General features: G+C 38.1%; 2 long non-coding RNA genes across 2 annotated transcripts; one reads left to right on the top strand and one right to left on the bottom strand.

The window, feature by feature from the left end:
* Positions 1-1,155: 1,155 nt before the first annotated feature.
* On the bottom strand, positions 1,156-21,092 carry LOC115412188 (uncharacterized). Its single transcript, XR_003934305.1, has 2 exons — positions 20,144-21,092; positions 1,156-1,884 (listed from the first exon to the last, which is right to left on the bottom strand). It is a non-coding gene; the product is annotated as an uncharacterized LOC115412188 (long non-coding RNA).
* On the top strand, positions 21,060-25,731 carry LOC115412189 (uncharacterized). The gene is made up of 3 exons (XR_003934306.1): positions 21,060-21,384; positions 24,188-24,271; positions 25,558-25,731. It is a non-coding gene; the product is annotated as an uncharacterized LOC115412189 (long non-coding RNA).
* Positions 25,732-26,728: the final 997 nt, after the last annotated feature.

Raw genomic sequence — 26,728 nt, 5'->3', positions numbered from 1 at the left:
TGCTTCCATTAAGGTATAACATGTTGCGTCTCCTAACGTCCAGGCTCATCAGGACCGCTTTTTACAATCTATTTTTCAAATGTAATCTATAAAGTGACAATCTTTTATGTTGAAAAATATGAAGTCCTGTTAATATTTTTTAGATATTGTTAAAAAATAATTTAACCTTTTCCATAAGCCCACATCGCGAATTATATCTGCGCAAACAAGCAGGCTTCAGAATTCTTAAAAAGGCCTGTGAGGCCAAACGGAGGGAACAGCAGCAGCAGCGCCTGTTCACAGAGGCTCAGGATTACAGGCCGGAGGACTGTGTGGTACCGCAAAAAATACAATTAAAAACACTAATATATAAAAAAAGTGATTTAATAAATTATGTAGTGTTTCGTTGTTTTTTTTCCCCCCAAAATTTAGTTAAAAATCAAGGTGTGATGATCTTAAATTATATTCCGTCTGCGTGGTTAGAAAACCCGCTTTAAGTCATCAAAAAAAACCCCAGATGTACCATATTGTAAAACACCCAAACACGTATTTAGTATTTAAATCAGGTGAAGTATGATTTGGATTATAGTGATCGGATGTCCTGGTGCAACAGAGAAGCATCCGTGGCGTTTGCAGGCAAAGTCTCTTAAAATGGAGGTTTTCAAGCCGCATTACGGGACACCATTTTATTTGTTAGAGCGTGACGAAGCTGTGAGATAGTTTCAATGAACGTCATCAAGAGATATCTGAGATTTTGAGGAATAATGTATATAATACATAATCTAAAAACACTTGATTATTATCAGGAAATAGATCATTATGATTCCAAGAGGTCAGATTTACAGAATCTGGGCAGAGATAAAACAAATAAATAAAAATTAATCTGCACTCCAGAAAATATAAGGGATTTTCATTTTTCATGTTGATAAGCAGATCTTATGTAATATACTGTTAAAAGTTTGATAGGCATGGACATCCCACTATGGAGGCTGTGATATTCAGCGTCTGGAAAATGAAGGCGAAAAGTATCATGTACAAGTAGGGACAGCGTTAAGGAAAACAATTTGTCATTGTTTTCAAGTACGTGTGTCTTCTTCAGGTGTGCAGATTTAATATATGAAAAATGTTAAACAGAAAATATAACATAACATGGTCAAAACACATTGCAGACAAAAGCCAATTTGAATTTTTATTTTTTTTCCAAGTGCGAATATAGAAATGACAGTGAAATGTGAAAGTATAAAAACATGGGAGGATTTGATATTTGACACAAGATCTCGATGTAAATGTACCTGGAAGCGTCTAAAAGCGGATTATTGTTGGCAGCAGTGTTGTCGGAGTACATTCAGTGGTTAGTCACAGCGATAGAGACGGTTCAGTGAGTGGTCAGCTTTGCTTCAGCAGCACGATCAATACTGGAGGTTTCACAAACAGTCTTAACTCCAATATTTACGTGCTGCTACAGTAAGGCGACCAGAAAATGAGGAAAAAAACAGTTTTTTGTCGAGGACGGTGATCCGGTTAGTGAAGACAACGTGTACAGGAGTCAGTTTTAGTCGCGGCTGAAAACGGGCAACAGGTTGGACAGTGACAACCGGGTTGTGTATTCAGGCTTTACTGCTGCAGCACAGTATGGCCTGCATCTCAGTATAACCCACAAACCATTCCGTGCTGCTACAGCATCGCAAGAACTGCAGACATTAGTGTTCTCCTGCTTTCTTGTTGCTGTTATCTTCTGTCATCCACACCCTGCTTCATCCTCCGGGCTTCGTGTCCAAAACATGTGCTCACAGGGGTTCAGACTGTTTTAACTATTATTAATGTACCCAAAGATGTTCAGACGGTTAGTGCCTCTTGTGCAGATTTTGCTCCTCTGTTTAGCAGCAGGGGAAGGATGCTCTCCATCTGAAACACACAGAGGAAATGTATTCAGTACACTGTAATCCCAGGAAGGTCAACTCACAGAATGGAAGGATCAAAGAACCAAAAGTATATGGACACAGGCATTATATTATAGCTGGAACATTTATTATGTGCTGCTGCAACAGCCTCTACTCTTAGGGAACAGCTTTCCACACAATTTTGCATCCTGGCTACAAAAATGTCTCCCATTTCACCCAAATGTGAGGTTTGACAGTGGTGATGTGAGAAGTCCCAGCTTGAAGTGCAGTTTATTTCAAAGGTGCTAGACAGTTGGAGCTTTGTGCTGGTTCTTTAGCGTCGAACTGACAACCGTTTCTTTACAGACCTCATTTTTACACATGATGGCATTATAGCTTAAGCTTTCAAGCAGAAAAGACCCAGGCTGTTGCCACAGTGTTGGACACTACTGCACAACGCTGTCTTTAATATCAGTGTGTGCCGTAGTGCCACCTGGTATGGGAGAGTCTAGCCAAATCTGTGGAAAAACAGTACAGAGTATATAAGTATAGAAAGATAAAAGGACTATTTTTATTAAACTACACTCAAGTAGCGGTCATTAGCTGTTGAAGATTTCTGTCATCCTCCCTTTCAAAAAATGCAGTCTATGCTTTCAGACAATTTCTCCATAGAGCTGAATCACCCAAAATACTTTTCTGTCTGGTAATATTTATCAGAGCCATGGACAGACCCTCCACAGACAAATGTGAAATGAATATTTGACTTTATGTCTAAGCAACAAAATGGGTTGCTTGTAAGAGGTAAAGTGTAATATGTGATTCAGTGGCTAAGCAGTGGTAGGACAAAGATAACTACCACTCCACTATGCTCAGCCATGTCTGTGTCCAAAAAGAAAAAATATACTTTTACTATTGAGCAATAAGCATCCGGTTATAAACAAAGCATTATATCCCACTTTAATGAAACCCGGAAGTGTAGTTCGTGAAAAGACCACAAATGTTCATACAAGTGACAACATATGTCTACAAGAGGCGCCAAGAAAGCGTCATAAAAAAGTAACTTTTCTAGTCATACGAGAAAGAAAAACTCTCCTGATTTTTGAAGTGAGATATTTTAGACCACTTTAGAAATAAACACCAAATTACACTGTTTATTCCTCAATGTTATAGACTCACAAGGAAAGGTGTAAAAAAAAAAAAAAAAAGTTCTGCCCTTTAGATCAAACATTGTCTAAAACATCTAGCATTCTAACAACAATGTACAGGAGATAAGCTTAATGTGGTTGTGATTTAATCCCACATTTCGGTCCGCATTGCTTTTCACTCATCACCCCTTCCTTTTAGGCTCAAACTTCAAAGCAGCTGTACAAGTAAATATCCTGCCCATAAACAAGGAGTAAACTTAAAGTTAAAAAAAAATAGTTAATGTGTAATACAACATGTACAAATTAACATTTCAGCATCTATGCAACCATGACTGTAACTGGACACACCAGATACCATCCTGTAGATTGGGCCTAGTGATTGTGTTGCCACTAGAGGTCTCAATGGACCTGTAATTATGACCTTGGTCTGAAATGGACATCTTTCACATTGTTTTCATCCAAAAAGGCCACTTCATTTAATTGCTTCAGCAAGCAACAACTACAAATGTGTTGTTTTCATTCTTCTGCCAAAGTTTTTTGTCATGTGGTAATGAAACTGCAGAGGAAGATTTTTTTTTTTTTTTTTTTAAGGTCTCTCCCCGCAGTTGATGATGCAATTAATATTTTAGGAGCAGCTGACAATATTTTCATCTGTTTTTACATGATACATTTTTGGTGGTTGATTGGATTTTAACAGCTGCTTTTTGGTATCTGCCCTTTCTTTCCAGCATCCTGTAAGGTTTAAGGTCGTCATAAAATAGCCCCTGCTTTTAATCACAACGTTCCATTAACCACAATGGAAAAGAGAAAAAAAAAAAAAAGTTAAGGATAAAAATTATAAATAACAACTAGCCTAAGGTAGAGTGTCAGCCACTGCATTCCAAAGCTCTAGTCACAACATAAACCCTTGTTTTTGCTTAAATAATATGTTAATGCTGTTATATTTTTTAAGGTGCCTTGGATTTGTATTTAATTCTCTACCATTCATTTTCTGCTTTAAAAATATGATTTGCTTCTTAATGTCAACTAATATTGTTCTTATTTGATTAAAAGTGAAATATTAAGTTATTTTTGTCTTACTAAGAGGAAAGACAAGATATAATGCATGTAATAGGCTACTTATCCCTGCGCACTGACCCGGCAGCTGAAATGCATTTGGTGAGGAAAGTGCAGGTACAACAATGCTGTCAACAGTAACACACACCTGACACTGGAAAGAGGTTGGAAAGAGAGCAGTGTTAAGTCAGAATAAATCATGTACTATGACGTTGATGCTACTACATAAAAGCATGTCTTTTAAATGCGTGGAAAAGAATACCACTGTGAGCTAACTCCATAGGAAACAACAAAATGTTTACCCTTTTTGTAAATATAATAGTGTCTTAAAAAAAAAAAAAAAACCAAAAAAAAAAAAAAACATTTTAAAAAATGTAACAAAGTCAAGGATTGGACAAAACCTTGAAATTTTCTACTTTTGGCACCTGATGCATTAATCAACAGGAGTCAAAATGTGGTAAAATCGTACCTACATATCAGGGGAAAGTAAATGTCAGATGTGCTGAAATCCACCTTTTTCCTTGTAAATAAGATTCTGTTATTTGAAGGGTGGGACGAAGAGGAGCTTAACAACAATTAATAATCAATTAATCATTATTCATTTATAAAAATACCAACCGTTTCATTACTTTGAGATTATGTTCATCTATACTGAAGTGCCTCCATCTTTTAAAGGTGGCTGAGCTGGTCACTGACATTTTAAAAACAAATTAATTAGTAAAAAAAAACCTGTCAATTGACTTATTGATGAAATGATTGTGGGTTACAGATAGAGTCTATACTGCAAGTCCATTTCTTCTGGAAAAGAGGAGATAGATGTATCTGTGTAACTCCATTTTTGCATATGCACAGAAATCTATAACGTAAATAAATGAATAAATTCATTAAAACGCCAAGTGGGTAAGTTGTGATCTCCCTTTTGAACTTCACATTTTTGTGCATGTCTTCGTGAGAGTGTTCACATCAGTGACTCTAACCTATCCCCATTTTTTTCTCCCTCTCCTTTAGGGAAGCATGCCCAGGCATGTCACCTTCACTGCTCAGCCTTTTTAACCCATTCCTATGACATTTGCTCCACATACAATGGCCTGTAAGAGTCACCTGACCCCAAGGTTGAAGGTCAAGTAACCTCCTACACCCTATAAGCTACAGAGACGTGGACATGACAAGCGGCCACCTCCCCAGATCAAGTGGTTTGGCTGGCCTCTGCTGCTCTGTGTTACACATGTGTCTGCCAGTGTAAGCACAAACTAAGGGACGATCTAAAATGATATTCTAAGCTATGGGGGAAAACCTGAATGGCAATCACTTTTATCCACATGAAGGAACCCATGCGAATTCTGAGTTCCTCCCTATGATAAGCATAAGGTTTTCCATCTAAAGCAATCACAAAATTTGTAGTTACAAAACGCCCTGGTTTCAAAGCACTGAGAATTAGAAGAAAGATTGTCCTAAATATATATATATAAATATTACAGTGAGTAATCACACGTTTACACACACACACACACACACACACACACACACACACACACACACACATGTCCGTAGTCTATTATAAACAGGCACTTGTACAATCTAAGCCCGGTAAATGCTAGATAAAAACTCTGGCCAATTCATTGGTGTCGTGTATACTTGTTTAAATAGCCACAACATTAGATGTGATAAAATGTTTTAACTGCAACTGGGCCAACATGTACACAGCATGAGATCTGTGCAGCAGCAAAAGCAAACACAAGACCAATTCGGACACAATAACAAAGCTACACATTTACCAAAGTACATTAGGAAAAAAAAGTATAAGCCTTAAGGCAACCCACAGGATGGTGAACAGTGTTAAGTTTATAGCACACCAAGGATGCGTCCCACAAAGAACTACACTGTGTCATTTAAACATCAGTACTGGGATAGTGCATGTTAAACAACAAACACAAAACACTACTATATTTGCACACCAAGCAAAACACTGGGATTTCCTGAGAGTGTCAGCTAGGGCATATGCTGCTAAATGAATTATAAAAAACTCCCAAGACATGTGGAAACACATACCTGGATCTACCAACAGACAAAACCGATTTCACAGGACAACATTAGCAGATATACAAGAGTGACCTCTGAGTCATTCTCATACTGCACAGGTATACACTACTCCCTCCATTTATTTACTGTAAGGGTGAGTGCCACAGAAAGACTCCTCACATTTATATAAATTAACAATAATGAATTACACAATTGGAAACAGATTTGGATAGACTGAACCACACTATAAGAGTAGCGTGTCAATGCATTTTAAAGCATCTGTCATTGTGCTGTATAATAAAGCTTTTGAGTTGTATTTAGGTTTTATCCAAGTATTCTAAAGACACTTTTACCACTTCAACAGTTGAAGTGTTACTATGACCACTGGCAGTGCCTATCATCCAAGCACATTGTTATAACTCGGAAAAGTATTTATCCTGAACAAAGAATTCACCTATTTATTTTTTAAAAACGATAAATGACAAACAAATAATGCATTTTTCATGTACATCTTCGATGTGTCCAGTTATTTAATACTATATCTGAACTCTCAGGTTTCCTTCTATTGCCACAACAGACACAGCAGCAATAAACAGGATGCAGACAAAGCAGTACACTCTGACACAATTTCACAAGTACAACCTGAGCACTTAATTTACACTTGACCAACAGAAATTAACTACACAAAAACCATGGCTAGAAATTTCTACCACAATTAACTACTGACAACTACCACAAATTTTCACATTATTACTCCATTTTTAATCACTGTCCAGAACAACTTACAGAACCAGCAGTAAAGGTGGAATTGGAACCCAAATTGATATGAATATGGTAAGTGTGCGGACACACGAGGGACAAAAGAGGAAGGAAAGCTAAAGTGTGAGAGCTGAATAACACACCCATGGACTCGAATCAATTACACATACAGACTATATGCATTCTTCGAACACAAGCCAGCTCTAATGTCTGTGTCACTGTGGTTGACAGTATTAAAAATGTTTGTTCAACAGACACACCAAACAACTAGAATATTTCCTTAAAAACAATGAGGCTATCCAAGGATGTCAAGTTGTGATGTTACACTGATGGTTTGGTGACGAAAATGATAAAATAAATCAAAAGTACACTGTTTCTTGCTAAAATGTAAAAACCTATACACACAATGTTTCTTATCCATGGCCTATCTACTTATTTAAGTTAGTTACTTACATGCATTAGGAAATGACACAAACAAAATGGAACATTTTGATATTTATTGAACATTTGAAGGAAACTTTTAAGTGAGCAATGAAAATGTGTTGCTGTTACAGTGTGTTACATATCACCTCCTTCATATCACGTCACACTGCCTGATAGGGGCAGTGGGTAGGTGTTGACCTGTTTACCATGTTAGGTTAGGCTCATTAAATTTAAATACACAGGAAGCCACCAATATTTTAGTTACATCTCTTCCCTTAGTAGTAGGCCTCATGAAGCACCCCAGGCGAAAACCCTGTGTAACAAAAAAAAAAAAAAAAACAGGCAAGATTCATGTCAGAGGCATGCACCTTGTTATCTCGGATCTCCGTACCAGTGGTTTTATATGTTATCAAATTTCTACATAACTACTAAGCGTACAATTTACAGGCACTGTACCACATATGTTTTCCCAAAAAATAGAACTCTTTAAGTATCACCAACACTTAAAAGGGAACAGGCTCATAAGATATGATTTTGCAATAAATGTCTGACCTTTTGAAAATTTAAAAACAACTTAAAAGTTGCTGGATGATTATGGTGGACAATATTGCAATTTCATGCCTGTCAGGCTACTTGTTTAGTTATCTAGGAAAAGACACAAAATGTTAATTTTGAAGTCTGTATTTCATTTTCCAACTTAAACATATAAAGTTAAATGAACATAAACAATAAAACTAAACTGTTTTATGACTTTCATTTTTTCCACAATACCTCTCTACTATAAACGTGATTTTTTTTTTTGTACCCAATTCTGCATTTAGATCACTCTAAATCCATCTCTCTCTAGACTTCTGAACTGCAGCTTTTTTACACTTATATAATTACATAGGCTGATATTTTGATTATGACTTGAATAATTATGCAGCCTGAATTGCCCTAAATACATCGATGCTCACATAACATTTTAACTTTATGCACCCAAAATTTTTTATGACTTTTTTTTTGTAAAACTTTCTGGATATACAAAAATGTGATTAAATATACACACTGCTGTAGCACATTATCAATAACAATATAAAAACTACACTTTTAAACATAATAATTTTGTGAAACAGGTGTACGGCTCTAAGCAATACCTGCCTACTGCATGCAAAAATCAAAGCCAATGGAAAGCATATGCTTGTAAGAACCATGCAAGGACTTGGCATACTCATGAGCCTCAGTGTCAGCCTGAACATTACAGCTAAAAGGCACGAGGCAAAATGCAATCACACCCTAGTTCAACATAGATCATGCAACTACATGCAAGTATTACCTAAAATGACCACTTTTTTAAAAAAAATTTCAGAACTTTGATTATGTTGGACAGAGAATTGACTGGTGTACATGAAACCATATGACAACTTCTATACAATACTGCTGACACACAGAACTGAAACCAAGACTAATTTCTGGAAAATAACTAGCAAGACCCGTGAAAACCTGTCTCATCACAGCAAATTTGAATACTATAAAGTTTGTGCTGAGTGGTGCAGAAAAGAGGAAGAGAAGGGTGGGGGTTCTCTGCAGCCTGGCTACAACACATGTGAGCAAGTACAAGAGAAGAGGCACAGTTTCACCAGGAAATGGGGGTGGGAGCCCATTTTGCCGGAGGGGTCTGAGAAGACAGAATGATGAGTCACAGAATGTCATGCTAACAGTCTGAAACAGCAGATCGGTGCTCAACAGAGAATCAAAAGGCAAATACCAGAGAATGGAGGGGTGAAACAGACCTGTGGCATTTAAAAGGAGTCTAAGTGTGTGACTACAAAGTTTATAAAAAAATAAATAAATAAATAAAAAATAAAAATAAAAAAATAGGTAAAATGCACCAGTGCTAATTTGGCAGTGAACATGGCCAGTTTCAAACTTCTTGAAAACAGTTATGCATATTTACACCTGCTTTCCATGTATGAGAAAATTATTTCCCCACACAACCTTGTGAATGGGAAGTAAAAGAATAAATTTTACATTGTGATTATGAAATTTCACTTTGGCAAAGTGCTACCAACTCACTTCTAGAGATTAGAGGTTTAAAAATCAAATCTCTATATTTTTTTATTAAATTAAACTAAACTAAACTAAACTAAACGGAATATCAGACTGGTGATACTGTGAAGCTAATTACAATATGGAGGTGCACAAACTAAATTAGATTTGACCACTAATGTTTTCTCTGAAATATTAATTACCATACATAATATTTTTAGATAATTAAACTTCAAGCAAATATACTGACAAAATCAGTCACAGGATTTTCAGTGTCTTAAACAGCAGAGGTTTAATTACATACTTTTTTTCTTTGTAAGGTATCACTGCAATTTCATGTCCTAGCAATCTGACTGAAATCACACACTGACAGACTGAGGCCACTTCAGATCTGAGCACCACACAACGCCAAAGTACTTAGTCTGTCAATGTGACAATGGGTGTACACATGGCAGCTCAATGTTGTTAATGCTTAGTGTAAAAGCAAACAGATGAAGAACTTTGGACAATTACATTTTACCTGCACTTCCTTCTTACAAATTCAAGCAGATAATGTAAAAAATAATACTTGGAAAAACATTCTACACACACAACCTAAATAGATTTTTACACTGTCTACCACTTCATCACATGCAATCCTTTATATTATCAGATGGGGATTTTTTTTTTAATTGTGTAAAATGTGAACTTTGATTAAATACGTCCTCCATCTTTTTTCCAAACAGACCAGGAAGACTTTTTTTTTTTATTAATTAAAAAAAATTCTTAATCTAAAATGGGTAATTACAAGACTCAGATTTTTAAGTTATCATAGTGCTCCTTGTGTTTCGTACACCCACATATTTCATTCAGACACATCAGATCTCATAGTATAGTGATTTCCTCCTCCTCCACTTATTTGCACTACTATGTGGCTGTGAAGATATTTTTCTTGTATCACGTTTCCAAATTTTGTCCAAATATATGCCATCATCTCAACAAAATGCTCCTCCTCTCCCACTGCAAGTACTAATCTGTGGCTAAATATTTGCAATTTCAGGTCATGCATATCACACAGCTTCTGAATATGATGAGTAAAATAAATAAATAAATTTAACAAGAGAAAGACCAAAACAAGAAGGAACTGCAACTGATGAGCACACTTTCAGATGTGATGGCTGCAGAAAATTGGCAAAAGGTGCTTAAAACAACGTCTCATGTTTTAAAGGTGGTTCATTTGAATTTGAGATTTTCTGAGTCAGAATCTGAAATGTTCCTAGACAATACAAACACTTCTATAAAATAAATGCAACACAGTAAAAGATAGGAGGGCTTCACATTATGTAACACATTAAACCGATCTCTACTTAGAAGGAAGTACAAGGGGCGGGTTTAAACGCACAATTATAAGGAGCCTCTCTTTTCCTCTCTTTTTCCCCTATTAGTCGAGTCTCCGTGAATACAAGAAGACAGGGCAAAAACACCCAACATCTTCAAGAATTCAAGGTTTAGTTCGTTTCTATACTTTTCACCTACCTGGACAGATCAAACAGGGGTTTTTATTTCTCCAGTTTACTTGAATTTAATGAGGGTCCAGGTCGCAGAGTTTAGTAAAGAGCAAAAAGCCAAAAGGAAAAAGAAGGAAATGATTGAAAAGCCCTTTGCATCACTCCACCATGAACCTACAAACCTAACGAGGCGTGAACAGTGACACAGCTTACCATACAGCCCCCCTTGTTTTAATAACTAACGCTAATTCAATATTATTTCGTCGTTAGCGGTTATTACAGCCATATGTCTGACGTTTAACACCGCTATTAAAGTTGAACCATCAGAAGTTGCTTGGAACCTATAACTGCTGTCACTTGGCTCAGAGCCACACTGATCATCCAACGCCAATACAACTTTTTTCTATCCATAAACGGATCCAGACATAAACAAGAACTTAATATAAGACGGGACAAAGTCAATTATGAGGAACTGCACCAGGGCAACATTAAAAACAACTGTCTGTAGTCAGATTGCAAACACGCTAACAACCACTTTGCGACACAAGCAGGGAAATAAAAATGACCCATTATCATTATTATGGCATAGCTGACAACGACATAACGAGCAATAAGTGTCTAATGTTAACCCACAGACCGTCTGAGACACAGCAACGACAATAAAAAAAAAAAAAAAAAAAAAAAAGTCTGCCATGGATGAAAAGCTTGATAAACTTGATTTAACACAAAAGCACCATGCCTGTACCGGTCGTTCGTTTTTCATTTTTTCCCTCCTAAGACAGTGTAGGTGCCGTGTGCATTTGTTGACACTGCCGACTGTCTCTCCGTTGCTGGAGCCTGGCTGCTTTTGCACCTCCCGCTCAAAACTAGGCTCAAATGCGAAAAAAATACTCCATTATAGTCCAACTTTAATTAATAAGCTCCAACTTATATGCTTCCTCCTTATAAAATAAACGTCCACAGATTTTCTTTTTTTGCCTGTGCCCCCTAGCCTGGATAAAACAGACCGCTGATTGAGCGCATTTTTTTTTTTTTTTTTTTTTTTTTACCGTTACAGCGCAGCAAAGTCAGAAATCCATTTCTATGCGCTAGCACGCTAAGCTAACATGCTAGCAGCTCCGAGTAGTACAAGCTGGCAAAGCTGGCCAAATGGCTAACGTCTCCCCGCCACGGTCGGTCTGTCTTTTTCAGGTATTACTGTCGTTCCGTACGTCCACAACGCCCGATTAAAATCAGCCCAAAGAATTTATTACGGGAAATTACCTGTGTTTTCGTTGAAATTACACGGTTTCTCCCCCGTAAAAGCGCAGTTTAATTTTGAGCGCTCGGTTTGTCCCTCGTCTCAGCGACAGCTTTCTATGATCGCAGCATCCTCTCCCCGCAGCTGCTGAGGCAATCGCTGCTCACTCGAAAATGGCGCCGAAAAGATACACTCCTCATTCAAATTCGATAGAGCCTCCCATTCTCCCCATTGGCTGGATGCGAAGTGGACTCCGCGCACCTGATTGGTCGCAGAAAATGCACTCTCGAATGATCTCGCAGCCCACGCAGCGCTCAACAGTGAGAGGAATTAACTCTTTAGACACCCCACGTCCCTCAGCAACGTTTACATTTATCACCATCGCGGACACCTATACCTTCAAATATGTCAGACGCTATATTTTAAACCTCAAATGAATTCCACGATAACAGGAAAGCATTTTAATAACACCTGCATAACCGTGCAGCTTTTATAAATAAATAATAAATACATAAAACTGCACCCACAGGAGTGGAAAAAAATCTAAAGTGAAAAAGAGTAAATACTAAGTAGCACAGACAAACTACAGCCTATGGAGAAACCAAAGTTAATGTTACATTAATTTGAGGAATATTCAGTTTTGGAGTTTCTTCCCACTGGTGACTATAACCGCATGAAACTTTCTTAAAAGGCTAAATAATGTCTAAAAAAATACTCGAGTAAAGTCAGTAAAAGCTCACTCTACAGCATAACAGCAACCACTGTAAAAATTGCAGCTGGCCTTGTTGTTAGAACACACTGAAATTGTGTCACTGGCATGTTATTACTACTCATTATTTTTCTCATTAAATTGTGGGCCTTTTGCGTTATTATTTCTGGGGTGCATGTTATGATTACTGTTTGAAGTGCAGACATACCAGATAAACAAAGTATTTCTCATGTACATAAAGTCATGCAATAGCTTGATTATACAGGGAGTTGTTAGATGAAGTCTACAGCACAACCTATAGTACAATGTAAATTAATGGTAAATATGTTCTTGTTTCTTACGCATAATTCAAAATATAGGTAGTTGTTAACATTATCTACTCAAGTCTGTGTTGTCAAGTGACAGGCTTATCAAGATAGATGACTGTTTCTGTTGCTAGTTGAATAAGTACAATGGATCACTAATATTACTCCTAATGCCAAGATTTTAGGGAACAAAAACAGAAGAGCTTTTACTGACTTGAGGTGCAGTGCTAAACCCTGGACTCTAAGTCAGCCAATATCCTCTTGTCTATGCTCTTTATCATAACATGACAAGACGCTATCTTAGTTTGTATTTCACATTTCACACAAGGACAATTACTGTATGTTACAACCTATAATTTTAATTAAGTTCCCTTTTTCAGATGCCCAGCTTTTTAAAACTGTTGACTCATGTGTTTCCCACACTATTCAAATGAACTTCCATGTGTAGCTGAAATGAAACAGCTCTATAACTGAATTATGTGACACTACCATTTATTCTAAGCTGAGGTGGCAACACCACATGAAAACACCTCCTGCTGTGGTGTGCATGTAACGGCCAAAGTAGGGACGGGTTGCCCTGCTACAATAACCCCGCTGTTATCATATCTACTGTAGCATAGTGTACCTCGGGCAAAATAAACAGAGACAGCCATTTCATCCCAATGCACACATAATAACAATACATAACATTCACCTGCTATGTCAGTACTTGGCTCTAGCAGGGCACAGTGGAAAACGAATTAGCTACAACCTGCTATTAACAGGCTTAAGTGACCAGCAACTATTATTTTGTTCTTAAAATAAGCAAATAAGTCAAATTCTCTATTTAAAGATGTTTACACAACCACAAACTGCGCGGTATTTTTTGTATTTATTTAGACTACTGACAATATCAAACTTATTCTTTAGTTCACATGAAACTTGCAATTTCTTGTTGTGTATGTAACATCTTTTTTTTCCTTTGGAGGAGTACAAAAACATACTGGGAGAGAGAGAGGGCACCCATTGTGTATGCATTCTGGTGTAGTGTGGACAATGGGGCGGAGAGGAAAAAAACACACTTGTTTACAGATAAACTGGTTTGGACAGGAAGCCAGTAAGGAGGAGCTCTGTGTTGTTAAACAGGCATGTGGAGAGGCAGGGATGAGCCAGCAAAAACACCACCATGACCATAGGGAAGACCATGATGCGGTGCTGACACTGTGCACGCACATACACACATGCACGTTTTTATATGTCGAAATACACAAATCCAGCACTGACAACTCTCCGTATTAGTGTCATCTTAAAACCTACACAGTAACCAGTGTAACCAGTTCATATGTGACACAACCAATAATTGTGGGTTGCTTTGTTTCACCACAACAAAAATTAACAAGATAAAAAGATGCTCATGGGTCTCTATTAGCAGTGCCAAACAGTAGCCAAGCTGAGCTCTGGTGAATACTATACAGTTCATCCTGCATTGTGTCACCGTCACATGAGCACACACTGCCTTCCATTAGGCAGGAGATCCTTATGACTCACGAAAACACAAGTCACATGTCACTACACAAATGAACCATGCTACTCAGACTGCTCTGTTATCCACAGTAGGTTTTTGCAGGCCCAAATGAAATCACATCATAATGCATCTCTTCATTAGGAGGTTTGAGACAGAGTGGGGCTCTCCCTTGTCTGCTAGACAGCCTGAACAAGAGCAGCACTGTCATATATCGTAGGGTTTGGCCACAGCGGGCCAACTCGGCTGCAAAGTTGCCATACTGGGGCAGTTTTGGTTCAATGTAATTTGATTTCATGTTAGATGACTTGCGTGCATGGTTGGCTGTTACACTCAGCTGCTTCTTGTTCAGGGAAGAGTTTTTACGGATTTTTTTCCTCTTTCTTTTCCCTCATGTGACTCAAAGGATGACCCTTCACGCCACCTTCAGACGTTGGACTACATCACATCAAATGAAAACGAAAAGGACAGTTCAACAGAACCCAAACTTAAGAGAAGAGAAATAAAAGACTGAATGACACCTTGATGCCAAAAGAAAACACTGAAGCCTCAGGGTCAGAGGTGAAAGTACCAAGGACAGTCTGTGTACTACAGGACTTACAGTCTGCAGCATTCACACAAACCAAAGGCACCAGAAACTAATATCACTTCACTGTTGTTCAACACGCTGAATGTGAAATCAGCTTTAGCTGTTGGCAGAGGGAAATATATGCACAAATGAGCAAACTTTGCGGCCTGTCCCTAAATTACAATGAGCATTACAAATTAATCAAGTGTGAAAATCCTCTTTACGTTTCTCACTGTATATATGATTTAGATGCATCTTTTTAACTATGTAAAAACATCATATAGGCAAAATGTTGGTATTATTTAGTAGGTATCAGTAAATATCAAAGTTTATTAGGGACACTAAAATTTAGGGATGTATACAGAGCCTACAAACACTGACAACAGACACTCTGAAACAAAAAAGAAAGTGTAAGAGACTATACGCACAGTATATTAACATGGCCTTTTCCTTCGTCTTGGTCTTTAGAGAACACAATGAGGCCCAGTGAGAACTCCATACTAGAGAGAGCCTCTCCATTGATGTCTCCTCGGTTCCCCTCCCCCTCTCTCTATGAGACATCTGTAGCAGCTGCCCCCTTGTGCTCCTGTCAGCAGGGCAGAGTGTGTGTTTGTGTGTGTGTATGCACAAGTTGAGGTGGGGTTGGCTGTGAGGTTAGTGTGGGGCGTGTTATAACACCTCCCCCTTTGGAGGGGTCCAACCCGCACACTTGTGGGACATCACATTTATCAATGGCTAATAGTCACTAGCAGGTCACCCTGAAAACACAACAGCGACCTCTGACCTCTTTTTAGCACAAGGTGGTCACGCCAGTGCTATAAAAAAGCGCACACACATTCACACAAACACACCCAATTTAATGTATTTAAATGTGTTAACATGAACATGGTAAAATAGATTTTAGATTTTAGATTTTTAATAGATTTTATTTTGCTTTCTAAGAAAACATACCTAAAGCTACTGTTTATTATTGAGCTCAAAGTAAGAGTAAGAAAGTGACTTTTACAGTTTGGTTGCTGTTAAACACTATCACATGCTTGGCCAAGAGTCTGAGATATTACACCACAAGAAGCCCTTTTTATTTAGTCTCTGTGTAGACATTCTCACACGCAATCAAATAAATTGGGTATAATTCATAGAGTGGAATTACAAGGGAACTATTAAAGGAGAAAATTTTAACTTGTTTAGTTTAAAGAAAAGAGATGCATGTTTCAATGAAGCATTAAACACTGAGGCCTGTACATGCAATAATACAATTAACTTTAAATAGGGAAGGTCAAGTAACCCTAAAATCACTGCCAAAGGAATGCAATCTGTTATCAGACTGAATCGTCCTTTTACAGAATCGGTCTGCATGTGTTTTTAAACTATACTCATAATGTTAAAGGCCTGTCCTTATTGTGTCATGTGTAAAAATCTGAGCAACACTGTAACAACATTCGACCTCAGAGACAATAAATGACACTGTTAAGTCAAAGGTGTTGTGTTTGGTTTTACATCATAGATCCATTCATATTCTAAAGACAAGGTATTGCTATTTTTGCCAAATGATTAAATCACCCATAGTAACATTATTCACATTGTTTCCTGGTGTAGTATTTTTTTTAAGTCTTGACTGAATGGTCCACAACCCACAGTATTTCCTTTTTTTTCTTTATTGAGTCAGACTCCTGAGAAGGATTACAGAGAAGGCTAAACACAAGCAAGATCTAATCCTGGGCCAGCAGAGTTACCAGAAGGCCCCAAAGAATATGCTTTTGAACACTGAAGCTCACAGCGATATTTTGGTTGTGAAAGTTATGATTCAGATTATTTTATACCTCCACTCTTAAACACAGATCACCACATAAAGAAATACAAGATCTGTTTTAAGTGTTTCATACATACATCTTTCACATCCTGAACAGCAAATAAACAAGACTCAACTGAAACTGTAAAATAAATCTAAGAATAATATACACTGACAGTAATTCTATACACACACCGTATTTACATTTGAGTCAAAATACTCACAGTTTTAATTTGTCGATCTGTGTACAAATGAATATAATTCCATCACATAACTCAGCAGTACCAAATGGTAATGGGATGCTGGATTGTGAGAGACTGCTAACGGACAACTACATTAACACGATTATGTGAGTTACATTCTGTTTTTATCGCTTATTTTATCCATTACATATAGTACAGTCTTGACCTATGCTGTGTTTACACAACAACCAGCAAGAATAGTTTCTGTTTAGAGAAATTCTTAATTTTTGTGAAGCTTTGAAAAGATTTTATGATCTGCATTCCTTGTTGTGTGTTGTGCTCTTAGTGTATAAATAACAGGGTTTAGATGGCATTTAGATAATGTTCCGAGAAGCTGTTCATTTTTCTTTTGTACTTACAAGGTTTTCTGTGCAAACTTTCAACAGTCCTTCCCTCTGCAAGTGATAAACATAATACACTATTAATGCAATTTTGAAACTATGTAAGTACTGTGCAATATGACATATCATGTGACAATAGAAAAATATACATATTGACTCATATTAAGTGCTGTTGTTTACACAGGAAAAATTACTGAGCATTTTTTCTAGAGTCAAAAGTATTTTCCTCAAAAAGGAATACATTTAGCTCTATATTGAATACATTTAGCTCTATATTGAGTAAATTTGGCTCTATATTAAGTTTGGAGAACTCTACCCAACGAGTAACTTTTACTCTTTTTAGAGAGGGACGAAATGTTATCTGAGTAAAATTTTCTTCAATTTGATTAAATTTTACTCAGGCAAATTTCCTGGTTTATATCATAGCACAAATCATATGTTTTCTTAATTATTTGAGTGCATTGCTTCGTCCACATGACACAAATACAGGCAGGGAGTTTGCATTTAAAATGGAGGAGAGAGAACGTGACACAGAAAAAGGCAAATATGAAGAGAAACTGTTTGTATAGACGTTTCAAATATACACATGGGGTTATATTCTGACAGATTTTACCAACATCACACACCCTTACATGTAAGTGCAGGTCAACTAGGTATTTACGATGCAACTGAGTTTAAAACTATTGCATACAGAAAACTGGACAAGTGTGCAATAACAACTCAAAGACACAATAAAACATGTTAAAGGCACTCAGTCTTATTTTCTTCCATTTAGCACGTAATAATGAGATCAACTTATTATATTAGCTGATCCATGGCTCCGTTCCCACAACCAGGACTAAGCAGACAACTCCTGTTGTTGTTCGGTGAAAACAGCTACCCTTTACTTTAAAAATCAAGTTTCACTGCATGATTTATGTACTCGGATTTTAAAACACTAATCATCTGTAATATGCTGACATTTCTGTAAGGCTCAAAACTCAGATGTGTCTTTGGAATGGACTTAGGTTTTATTAGAAATGTGTCACTATGGTTGAGTCAAGTTAAGTCAGCGATCAACAGTATTTTGTGCAGGAAAAAAAGATGCAGATTAGACCTTTTCCTTCCTAAATGTGCATTTTTTTAACTAAAGCGTAACACTGACTGGTCATTAGGTCAATGATATAAAACCATTGTTACACAAGCATGACTGAGCTGCTTATATTGAGCATTCTGGTTGTACTAAATAATTTGATGTCGTCAAGTAACTACATTCTTATACGGCAGGACAAGAAACTACAGCTGTTTTGGCAACAAACCTATGTTTTAAATTGTATGAAATGCCTTGTGATTGGTATACCAAAGTCTATAACAATTTTTCTCTATGAAAATGCAAGACTTTCTGAACTTGAAAAAAATCATTGAGTACAAACGCTTGCTTTTACTGCAGCTCTAGAGGTTGTTTTTCCAGGTTTTACACCCAGGTATTTTAAGATCTTTGTGATATTGTGGCTCGGGCGTACTTGCACGTTTAACAGAGATCTGCATTTTTATTAGCAGATGAAAAAACTGCTGAAATGATGCTACTCAGAGGATGAGAAATTGGTGCATACAGCCTAATTATAGTGGCCTGATCAGAAACTAGCAGTAAAATGTGCAGGCTTACTGCTTATTTACAACCTATAAATACACAAATATGGCAATCAAACTGTCAGGACGCTATAAAAGTCGAACTTCAAGCTCTAGAGACAAAGCTCATCTCTTCATTGTCCTGTTTCTGGACTACAAACTGAGAATTCCTGCGGAAGTCCCGCCCTTCTCAGTCCTCTGTTGTACCTCGATGATGTAACCACTTTCCAAATATAGCGTGTTGCTGATCGCTGAGCGGCTTCCCCATTGGCCGAGGCCTCTGTCAGTTACGTGACGTCACCACGATCGTGTTATTATTGTAAACAGCCCGCCTGCCTCTCCACCGACGCTCTGTGCCGAGCCGACTACTCCATCCAGTCCTTTGTTCATGCAGTGAAAACACCGACGCGACAAAGCAGAGTGATCGTCCGCCCAAACTGCGGATTAAACCTCCACAGAAAGTTACATACACCACCCAAAAAAACCACACCGTATGTGTTGAATAAAATTACCCCACAGCCGTGTTGTAGCTTGTTTGTTGATCACCGGGATCTACATGCAACCGGCGACTGCTCAAAGCTGCTGCATGAATAACAATAATAAACTGTCCGTGTTGAGGACTTGTCAATGCACCGCACGTTTGTGTTTACTACTATACACTGAATTTACGCTCACATGAATGGTCCAAAGCCTCAACCACAGTGTTTTAAGCTGACAGCAGTGTCCAGATACTGCCTAGGTGCCAATGTCTCATAAATGTCAAAATGTAAAAAAAAAAAAAAAAAAAAAAAAAAAAACAAAGAGTACAAACTTGTCATTTTGAAAACAGCATGCACATCCACGACGACATCACAATGAAAATGCTCGGCCTATAAGTTAAATTCTCCCTCCTCAGCTCGACAGCATTACATTAAAAGGACTTTAAACGGCAGTACTTTGTCCTCACTGTCTCACAAATCGACTTTATTTTTGCAGTGACTGACACTACACAAGCAAGCTCAACTAGTCGAGAGGTCACCCACCGAAAGTTGAAATTACTCCACTGATTGTTTAATGGCACTTACTGGATACATCGGATGCGTTTCGGAGTGATCGAATGCATCTGTGTCGCTGCCAACCGGCCACTGGTGACAACCTCACCTCGACATTTCCACCCAAGGCAAGTTGACAACAAGCTTCCATTCTCCGACTAAGTGCAGTTTCAGCAAAGCTTCAAGGAAGTTGTTTCTTTTGTTCCAGTATTTTTGGTTGCGTCAATGTTGCGAAAAGGGGGAGGCGGAGCGGTGGATACAGAGCGACCGAGAGAGGAAGAAAAAAAAAAAAAAAAAAAAAAAACATCTGAGCGCACCATAGCCTAGTTCGCACGCCTGACCATTAACGCACAGAAAACCCCTCATCCAAATCCGCGATAAAGTCGTCTCATCAGCTCAGCTCACGTGTCAGGACGACTAGCATCCCTTTAAAGTGAAATAGAAAAGCTCCAGGGCAAACAGCGCCTGGGTTCGACGGGCTCTCCAACTAGATCAGGCTGTACAGGTCGGTGCGCTCCGTCCGTGCGCGCGTATGGACGGAACAGAAACATTTGCATAGCCCAACTGGGTAACTTGGATGGTGTTTTTTTTTTTTTTTTTTTTTTTTTTTACACAACCACCGCTTTCTACTCGCATATGATCTTTCTTTCTTGTTGTCGTCGGTGCTCCAGAGGTTGCTCTCTGATACTTAACGCAACCAGAGTCTTCATATCGCGAACGCATACAGCCTACACTCGATTTCACATTCTGCTAGTTTCCGGACAGTGCAGGGCGGTAACGATGCTCAGTAACGCGTTACCACCGCTTCCCCATCATCGACTTGGAACACACAGGCGATTTCCTCCAAAGTCAGAAACTATTTGACAACATCAGAGTTCACTTTTCTTCTTCAAGTTGACAAATCACCCCCATCCTTTTTTTTTTGGTCCTTTTGTTGACAGGTTACTCGACGTCAGGTGACAAAAAAGTTCACTTTCCTCATGGAAGCTTATGCCATCCAACAAACCAAAAAAAATGCAAAGAGTGTGGATATTTATCACACATAAGTGGTGTAATTGGATTTCTTGGTTTCTGACGCCTGAGACATGACCGTAAAGCAACGCAACAAGTCGTGTAATGAATGAAGCTTTTGCTCTCATGTTGTAAAAACTGAAGCACAAAAGGACTACTCTTTGATGCACCAAGTCCGTTACTGTTGGTGGAACCGAAGGGAGGGAGAGCTGAGACGGCTTACTATGCAGAAATAGGATCATGTTGGTTCATCGGATAAAAAGGTGAGCTCCCTGTTTCTCCGGCGCTGTTACAGTAGCATTGCGTCAGGAAGCTGTTGGTGTCAGTGAAGTCACCATCAAGACGCCCTTTCTCTCCATCCAGATTGACGACTGGCAGTACACTTCACAGAGATGCTTTAGATCATTTCTAACCCAAATGAGACTCACAAAAGCGTCTTGATCAGGCACAAAAATGCAACTGAAAACCCTTTTTTTGACCTTACAGCTTCAGGGGCTGTGGCAAAAAGTTTGGCGAGATAGTAATAAAAGAGATCTGACGAGGAGGAAGTCCATTTCAAAGACGTGAAAAAGGCAGTTGTGAGAAATATGGAAGCTTGGGTCAGATTAGATTAGATGAGAAACGACGTCACAGGTGATGTATGTAACCTGCAGGTATGGGCCCACAGTGCAGGCCTGGAGTTTCATGACTTTGAAAATGAAAGGGGGGAAATGAAAAACCTAAGGCCTGCGGTAGGATAGTTTTAGGAGATGTTGCTGAAGCATTTCTACAAAATCTCCATAACCTGAACCAGAATGTGTGACTTGAAGAAAAAAACTATTTACTCATGATCTGGAAGAATGTGCAAACTTTAAACCAGTATAATGTAGCCCATGTTTGACATGATAAAGTTGGAACTGATCTCAAAAGAGCTGCAGTTGATGGAATGAAAATGTATTGCATCTGTAGAATTTGCACAAATATGCTCAAATGAATTCGTCCATAGTGAGTGCAGGTTGTTGGAAAATAGAGAAATAAGTCACTGAGGAACTAATTCAACCGCCACACCTTGAATATGTTCAATCAAACAATCAATCAAAGTTTATTTATATAGCACTTTACAACAACATGAAGAAGACCAAAGTGTTTTACATCTAAAAGCCTGATTAAATTATAAGATAGAAACAGTTTAGTCAAGTACCATAAATATGTTCCAAATTAACTCCAAATTAACATAATTTAATGAACTTATGCCAAACCTCTTGTTAATTTTGGTTTTATAATCACACAGCAGGTGCACAACTGAGGTCTTGATGTCATTAGGTTTAAGGTTTTATCCTAAATATAAGCACACCTCAACTATAAAACAACAATACACAAAACTAAAGTTAGAAATCTGCACAATTTTGTTTGTCACTTAAATATTTGAGCTGATTTTCGGAGGCAACACTGAAACAGTCTGAGATCTCGATGCAAAATTGAAAAACAAAACTACAAATACAGCTACTAAATAGACGCATGCGTATTTATATTTAATATTTAATATCCTTAGTAATATATTTTTTAGAAATACATTAAAAAAACGAAAAAACAGAAACTTTGTGAGCTCATTTACATCGAAAATCAGATCGTCAAATACCACATTCTGCAGAATACACTTATAAATATTATTTGCGCATTTTGGTCATGCACAACGCACCTACCTTTATTTTCCAGGTTTTCTGCGCAGAGATGAACCGAGCTGACTGAAGTGAGGAAAAGTAAGAAAACTCTGTGCGCGCGTGTGTGTGTTGTTGGGAGTGTCACGCTTACAGTTATGCAGGAGTATTTGAATATTTGCCCGATGTGTGGGCTGATGCACAGTCAGAATGCAAAGAAGACACAGTAATAAGGCACAATAATCTGATGGGCTGCGGTTCCCCTTAAAGGTCATCGATAAAGAACGAGACTCCATGAGAGCGCCAAAGAATTCGCTTTGGTTTGGAGACGCTTTTCTTAATTTCTACTTTGACATGTGTGCGCCACCTCTTACTCTAAAACACCATGTAGGTTGGTGCAGGCTCTTGTGTAACATCTGACAAAATGTAAGACAGATGGACATAAAAAAAAGCGTCTTTATGGGCTGCGATTAACTCCAAGTTGCACAAAGTCTGACCTTTCCTATCTGAAAGTTGAGTGAAACAGGAACAAAGCGCAGGACGTGTCACTCACATTTACGCAGCCACAATCATGCGTATTTTAGTTTGAGAAGTGAATTATTAACAGAAATATTTGTCATTTTTGATATCTTTTTATAGCCAACAATTATCCTACACTGGGACCAGAAGTACACAGCTTGGAGAGGCTGATAAAAGTAACAGGAAAGGCAAACACAGATAAAGGCACATCATCCAAAGCTTCCCTCCTTTGCGCTTTTGACGCATCTGTTTACGAACTGTTGTTTCAACTTTGCAATTGATTATCTATATATGAAGCATTTTCAACACCCAAGAACAAATGCTCCGTATTTACTTGCAAAAGAGGAGGAGAGTTAAGAACATAACACCCTTTGTTTAATTTAGTTTAGATATTTAGAATATGAGTTGCAGCTGAAAGGTCATATTGTGTGGGAGGACTGTATATGACTCAAAACTAGAAACTCAGTAGCCTGTGTGTTTGTGTAATCGCGCTCATGACACACTGATACGAAATCATCTGAGAATGAGGCAGCTTTTTAGAATGTAGAATTATTGACTTTATTGATTATAAGTAGAAAATATACAATAGAAAGTAGGATTATTATTTGATATACTCATAAAACACCATTTCTTTATAATAATATTAAAATGGAGCAAACTTCTCAACCCTCTGCTGATGACTTTAGGTAAAGATTTAAAAAATTAAGCTCTGCAGTAGATCTTAAAGATAGTGACAGCTCATTTAACAATTCTGCTTTTAAGTCATGCTACAGAGACTAAATGACCTGGCAACATAATCACAGTCCCACTGTTATCCAAAACTTATTAACCTGTCAGTATGAATGTGAATGCATGTTGTAGATGTTCTTTCAGTGCATATGTTTACGTCCTGTTCTGTGTGTCTATACAGGCCCAGAGAGGAGACAGTGGGTGAGGCCTGTCCTAAAGCACCCTGTGTCCAGAGTAGAACTAGGTCAACAGAGACCGCTGGTTGGTGAGTTGGAACGATGCTGCTCTGTCACACAACACAGGAAAGAAAAGGAGAAAAAGAAGCAAGAAAAGAAAATCCTTGCCTTTGATTGAGGGATAATTAGAGACTGTTTGACCTATTTGTCCCCTTAAATAAACTGTTGGCCATTTAGTTGGGAGTGGGTTGAGTACATGTTGAACCCTTTGCTGGACCCCTCCAATTATGTTTTTTAATGGCAAATTGCCTGAACAAGTTCAAAGGTCTCCTATTCTTTTCCCATCTTTTTCACTGCCACAACTTACAATCAGAAATGTTCAGCATGAAAAAAGTCGATAATGCTGTCTGTGTTAACATAAACGGGTGTCGGTACTTTGAGACAATAAACTGGATTTACTCAGTGTGTTTCAAAGCGCTTTACCGAACAAATATAGAGATTACAAAAATAAATGAAAAAAGGACACTGCATTTGAATAAAAAAAAAAAATCTGCAGCTTTTTAAAACCTATTCTCTCACAGACTTTTACAGTAAAGACATGGCAGCTGCTGTTAAATATCTTCACATTTTCTTTTTCTCAAGCACAATGAATTAGTTGTAATGTTATAATCATTCATCTTCCTCTTGGATCAACCAGAAGCTGCGGGGGAGATCCTCAGGTTAAAAAGAGTCTTAAAAGCCAGCAGTAAAATCTTAACAGGCAAACTGTGTATACATGTATGTTGTGTTTTTTTGTCTGTGTGTATTTGTAGTTTAGAGAGAAAGTGCAAGACATTGTAGAAATAGTTGCTCACAAAGTCCAAGTAAATTAGTCTTTTTTTGCATTAATGTAAATTTAAAAAGACAGAAAACAGAGTGCCAGTATGAGCTTGTTATCTCATATATATGGTTATGTAATGTAGATGGAACAAGCTGACACATGCTGACAGGAAGTCACACACATAGACCTTCACTGTAGCATGCTATTGTACACAAAAGGTGTCCCATATTCACAGAGTGCTTATGGGCTGGAGTCCACAGGGACAGCAAGTGTTCCTGATAACTTCTCTGTCCTGTCCTACTCAGTCTCTTAGCACAATAGGAATCGACAGGTAACTTAGCGACCTGAGCCAAACACGTTTCCCAGAGAAAACCTGAACACAATGGATAACCACAATAGTATATGTTCCCTTTCTCTTAATGCACAAAGGCTTAATACTACTCTGATGCATGCAAACTTAACCTACCTGAAGAACCGGATGATATGGGTTAGGGTTGTGTTTTAGACTGAATCCTGTTTCTGTTTTCTTCTTTGTGTCCATTTGCATGTCTCCAGTATGTGTGCGCAAGAGTGATAAAGGCAGAGAGAGAAAACACACGGAAGTGACCAAACATATCAATTGTTGGAGAGCTTCAGCTGGTGCCTCATGAGTGAGGCCTATGACTAAGATCGGAAGAAGTAGGAGTGTGCCTGTGCCAATGTTGCCAAACCAATACTGTAGGGAAAAGAAAGAAGGTAGGTAAGGGTGGACAGGGGTGCAGATACACCAGGATTAAAACAAATAATGTGCGCAATTCTTGTCAATGTAAACGTGTAGGTTTTCATGGTCCCAAAGGCTACATCAGATTAATATGATATTGTTTTGTTTTTTGTTTTTTTTCAAATAGCATCACATATTATTTTTAAGACAGGGGTGGGGAAGCATTCATTCCAATAAAACACTGGGCCGAGTGAAGGGACATAAAGGGGAAGCAATCACTAAAACTGTCTGCTTCCTCTTCTCTGTTCCAATTATATCTCTCATGTTATGTAAGTTGAACATGTTATTGAAATGAGGAAGACTTTTTGACTTGCAAGGGGTATCCTGATGAGAAAAAGACCATCAGATGTGTGTAACTCATGCCTGCATCATGTTGTCTATTGACATATGGTTGTGACTAATAACACATCTAAGAATAGACGCTGGTTATTTGGTTTATTTTTCTCCTGACCACATTTTTCCTCCATTGTGTGGATTCACACCCTCACATCACGATGAGCCCTCCATCATTCCCTTCCTATCTCTCATCCCTGCTCCTCTCTGTCCCACACTGCATGCCTCTCTATTTATACTGTTGAGTCAGTTTGCCACTAACAGCAGTATGTGATAAGGAAGATTGAATCATCATGTATTAGAAACACCAGCTTTCATCTGTCAGTGCACTATGCTGAAAGGAAAAATTCAGTGTTACTGGCAGTTCATCAAAGTACGTAAACAAATATGACTACCTATTAAGAATAATGGACATAATTACCGTGTTACTATCGCAGAAGTGTATAAACATGATAAAGGAAGCTTTTTGTAAATAACACATAAGTGTGTGCCAGGTGGAAAGCCTTGAGCATCGGCAGCAGCACCAGAGAATGCGAGGTGTATCACTTTAGCAGGATGTTCATCCATAGGTGTCTGGTTTCAGATGGCAGGCATGCTGGGAGCACAGTGTGGAGCACAGCACAGCCAAGTGGA

The sequence above is a fragment of the Sphaeramia orbicularis genome, chromosome 21 (assembly GCF_902148855.1).
Source record: "Sphaeramia orbicularis chromosome 21, fSphaOr1.1, whole genome shotgun sequence".
Classification (NCBI taxonomy): Eukaryota; Metazoa; Chordata; class Actinopteri; order Kurtiformes; family Apogonidae; genus Sphaeramia; species Sphaeramia orbicularis.
Note: the sequence above shows the minus strand (reverse complement) of the source record. Positions and strands in the feature narration are given on the sequence as shown.